Below are 5,643 nucleotides of genomic sequence, written 5' to 3'. Positions count from 1 at the left end.
CGCATGCTACCTACGACCAAAATTTCACGAACTTAAAAATCTCTGTGAAGGAAAACTGTCCCAAAATGCGTCAGCGTCAACTGTAAAGTTTGGTTATCAAAGATTTAGGAAAAGAGTCGAGAAATGTATTGCTGCAGAGGGGGAATTTTTGGTAAAATAAAACCTATAAAACAAAGTAATCCTTTGTTTTAATTACTAATTACTTTTAATGTCTGAACTATGGAAGAAAATGTAGATACATATTTTTTTATATAAAATATTTACTGTGGACCTTGTGGCAATTTCAAATGTACCAATTGCATTGCCAGGAATCTAGAGGATGTAGCCCCATATGTTAGATGTATGGAAAGTTCAAAGTATCCCCAATCAACCATTATGTTAGGAATAACAGCTAATTAAAATTAATGGAAAAAATCTAGGTCTATGGCGAAATGAATAGCATCCATTAAAAAATTATTTTGACCCACAATGTTTTTCCTGTTCTCAATATGAGTTAAAATTGAATATGGACTCATGATACACTCCATATTACAGATCAAAGGTCTCTATGATATACAAGACTGAAAGCACAAGGAGGCCTTCGCCACTTAGTCCCTTGGAAAATCCTGGAATTCCGTCTTGATCTCTTTTGGTAAGTTTGTCTTTGATGTTGCAGGGGGTCTGGTTGGTTTGTTGTTCGATCGCACCACACACAAAAATCTATAAAATTCAGATCCGGCGTTTTTAGAGGCCAAAACTCCAGATAGATGAAGTCATCCAAATACTCTTGGAGCCATTTGTGACTTTTTTTTTTTAGGTGCGTCAGGGAGCCGAGTCCTTTAGAGACCTTATATTCCCTCGTTAACTTACGAATGAACGCCTCACTGAGTCTGAGAGTTTGAGCAATTGTCATCTTGACACTCCAGGTGCAGATTCAAAGGAGGGCTCTGTGACTTTTCAAAATAATTGGGACAAAGAATTCGTCAATTGTTTCCCTTTTTTCCAACTAGTGCAAGTTTAGGAAAGCTATCTAACAAAAAAAAAAAAAGCTGTCTAAGTACACACGTTTTCCCAAGAAAGGACTTAAAATTATTGCACAACCTGTAAGTAGCTTAACTTATATGAAACAATAAATTATGTAAAATTAGTATTAGAAAGGTTATTAACTTTTTGTCTAAGTAATAAATATCTTTGAACAATATCGAGACATACTGTATTAGTAGGATCCTTGAGTAGGATAAAACCAGCAGCATTATAAAAACATCGAATTGCCTACTTCTGCAAAAAAAAAAAAAAAAAAAAAAAAAACCCAGTATAATATAAGACATAGACTTTTCCCTAGAATAATCTTATCTGTGTTGAATAGTAGATCAAACTTTACTAGACAGTAGTTACTAGACTAGATCCGAGCCCGGTTTTTTACTCGGAATAAGTGATTTCCTATGATAAAGTTAAACACATCTAAATAGTATATAAACATTGAATTTGCCAAATTCTTCAAAAACGATATCACATATAGAATTTTTTACAGCTAATCAATGCAAATACAATTCAATGCAAACACCTCTAGAATTTTTCAACCGTGTGCTCAAAGCATTATCAAGGCCCACCATCTCCATTTCAGGTATGAAATTTGTATTATAATTCACCGTATAATTAGAGTATTTACATTTTACATCTAGGCTAAAGGCTCTGCTAAAATGATCAGTCATTTTATACCTTCAACCTCGTAGACAAAACCTCAGAGGACTTGAAGGAGATTAATGTTTTCAGCTATTGTAGATAGGGACCTCTTGTCAATAATTATGAGGATGATAATTAGGAGAGCTTGTATTCTGAAGATGATGAATTTATTAAATGGATAATAATGAGCAGTACATCTGCATATCAGAGTTTGATGCCACTTTAACGGTGGGAATGTTTGTCACAATATCCGGGTGTCTTTATAATCGGGTCATACTGTAATACAACATTAATCAAATGTAAAAGTTAAAAACACGTGTAAACCATCCGAGTTTTCAAGCACCAAGATTGCTATTGTGAAATATTAAGTCATAGTAAAAAGTACTTTTGATACTCAAAAACAAATGCAAAATATCAAGTGCATTCCAAGTTTTGAAAAGATAAACGTAATAAATTCTTGAAACATTTGGATCAGATAAATCAATCGTGTTCTCTTATTGAGTGAGTTGAATTGAAATAAAGAATTAAGGGGGGCGAGAATATAACATATGATTTGCCTTCATCGTTTGCAAGCATTTGAAGCCTATTTAAATATTATTATGATGCATTTAAAACTCAATGATTTTTAAGATCCATAATATGAGGACCATTTAGGATATAAGTACGTACAAAATGCAGTTATGTAATAGGTAAAATAAGTACTCAGAATTAGCATTCAGGGTCCAAAAAGGTTTATACGTAGGTCTTAATTCTATTAATACCACATAATTGCTTCAATATTGATGCTAAGATCTTGTGGTTTTAATTTATGATAGTCAATCAATTGATTTTTGAACACTCCTGAAGCTAACAAAAACATAATGTCAAAATACAGTTAGCACAAAGTGTATTTATAACTTTGCATCCAATATAAAAAATACTACGTTAATATGTAGGCCTTCTACCTAATAATTAAAAGAGAGGGAGATAATATAGACTAAGAACATCACAATTTAATCAACTCGTGATTAGTTGGGACATTGACAAAGGTGTATTCAAAGCCACCCTTTTCAAGTCAAGTCTGAGCCTTCATTCTCCACGTCCACTTGGTTCCAAGTACACCTAATTATAAGCTCAAGACTGTTGTACTAAATAATTATAGTTCATTTTGATTCTAACCGAGTTATAAAAATAATCACGACTATTTCATTAAAATTTTCTGTTCATCCAGGCTGAAAGTAGAAGAAGGAGAACATTTCTTATGTCGGCTGAAAATTTCTTTGGGATGTTACATAGATAGTGCCACTCAACGTAATCATATAGTTTTGAGATGGTATCAATCTTGAAACGATATGTGTACAGCTGAATAGTTAAGTGGGACCTCATACAAATATATGTGTATATATGAAAAATACTGGAATCCAGGCGAACGTAAATTTTTCACAAAATATCAGTGCTAAAATGAGAACTATTATCATAGGGTTTGGAGTGGAGTCCCAAATCTCATGGTACCGAGTTCAAGTCAAGGCCAAGTCCATGAAAAAAGGACTCGGGTACTAGAGTTCTGTACATATATAGATAATTCCATTATTCTTAAGAAGAGAATGACTATGAAACAAACTTTCTACAGGTATTTGTGTACACATTTATTTAAAATGTTTGCAGGTTAAATAATAATTATTATTAATAGATAATGTATTTGACTTTTTCATTTTCTTTTATTAAATTAAGTACACGCTTGTCTGAAGTATGTGTTGTATATAGAAATCTACTTTAAAATATGTATGGGTAAGTGGAGCTAGTTGGCACACTTCAACGTTCAGGCAAGTTGTTAAGAGTTGTGATCCAGTGCTTTTGTAGAATTACTACCCAAGAGTGAGGCATTAGCTAAGATTATTATTTATTACCCCATCATTATGGCAAGTTTGCTCAAAAAGTTGCCATCTTTAAAGTTAATATTACGTTTAAAGTATTATTTTTAACAGTATACAGAAAAATTGCAATTCTTTTTTTCTTTTTCTTTTTGTCACAAGAATGACCTATGATTAACTTAAATGAATTTGATATCTTAATAAAATATACATAGTATCACATTTTATCTCTATTAGCCTCATGGCCTTTACAAAAAGTTTTTGTCATTCTTAGCTATTTTTAAGATTCAAAGCTTTTTGAAGCACTGGGTCCTGAATATAGGGATAAATTATCTCAATAAATTTCAAAGCCTAATGTTAAAAAATTTCAAAAGGGTTTTTAAAATGTATGTATCATGAAAATAACCCGTTTAATTTTTGTTTTTTTAATACGAGGCTCATTACTTCAAGAAGAATGAATTCAACAACTCATATGATTATAAAAGTCCTTACTTTAATTATTAAAAAGATCCTTCAGAAATGGATATTACAATATTTCAAGGATAAAACTCATTTTTGAAATAATTCTGTAACAAATTTCTATACATTTGCGTTTCATAGCTAACAAGAAAAGAACAATAGAGAAAGAAAGAACCTGATTGAACTCAAAAAATGTCAAATGAAATCCCTCTTGAGCGTAGTATCCCGAATTTGGAATCGGATTTCATCAATAGAGCGTAGAAAGTATCCTGAGCCGCCTCTGGCCACAAAAAGATTATTTTGTGAGGATCTTCTTATTTGAAACAATCCCTAATTTGCCTTTTCCCCTTTTAACGAAATTTTTATTAACTAATTTCATTTTCTTATCTAGTTACATGAAATGAATTCTTCAATTACGAAATGACATCCAATTATACCTGTTATAAATGATATTCCTTCTCATTTGGACGTATTTTTGTTCCATGTTTGATGTGATTTATATGTATTTTAAAGCTATGGAGCCAGTTGGGAGAAGATACAACAATATATATGAAATAACGCAAATCAAGTCATGTTTCGTTGTGTTTTTTTTTTTTATACAAATAACTACAACTTGTAAAGTTCTTGAATGCCGACTGATTGGGAAGGAGCAGCATGAGTGTTAAATATTAAGGTTCCTTTAGATAATTTCAATGGCACTATGTACAAATATTCACGGAGGGAACAATTCCTGTTATACTACATACATGGTTTTGTTTGTTTTTATGATATTTTTATCATCGTCATTCTCATTATACCTACTTCTTCCGTTTTGTTGATTCAATTTATACATATATCAATAAATATGTGTGTAGAATTAGTAGTACCATTAGTTGGTTGAAGGAGTGATACATAATAGATCCCTTACAGAGCCACAACAGTGGACAAAGCAGTTTGAATATATCATATTTTAAAGGATACATTCACATATTCCTTATTACCGACAAACATAACTTGATTGAAGATCAAAACTTTCCTCAGGGCAAATACCAATGACTCTATAATCTACATACATTGTAGGATATTTATGTGTGATGATATCTTCTCATACGCAAATCAAGATGAACAAATCCATGGAGAAGCTCTATACACAATAATATATTTTTAAATATACGTATCTAACCCTCTTTTAGTTATCTGGTACACCCCTAAATTTATAAAAATGCTGAGGGATTCTTGAGCAGCTAATTTTACCCCAACAATTGAATCTAAAATTTATTTTTTATAACACTTTTTAGAAAATAAAAGATTAGATGGCCTTGATAATATTGCAGTGCCCTGGTTGGGAATTACTCTTTCATAACTAAGCAAACTACATAAATTCACCTTTTTAATTGACGTAACCAAAGAAAAAGTCAAAATTGACGTCATCACGTGGAAAAATGATAGATCAACGTCATCTTTGATATCTCAAAAGTGACATTTTACGAGAATAAAATTTTTTGTTTTTTTTGTGCTAACAGGCATGTTTACCTCTTTGTTTTATAGCTTTGGGTCTATTTGTTGATCCCCTCTCTCACGTTTGGTAGACATTTCTTACACCTGCTGTTAGTGAACTGGGATGTTATCCAACTACAAACTTATAAAAATGCGGCTTATACCTTTGAATCTAAATTTGATCACCAATACCTTT

Source organism: Lepeophtheirus salmonis, chromosome 8 (assembly GCF_016086655.4).
Source record: "Lepeophtheirus salmonis chromosome 8, UVic_Lsal_1.4, whole genome shotgun sequence".
In the NCBI taxonomy this organism is placed as follows: Eukaryota; Metazoa; Arthropoda; class Copepoda; order Siphonostomatoida; family Caligidae; genus Lepeophtheirus; species Lepeophtheirus salmonis.
Note: the sequence above shows the minus strand (reverse complement) of the source record.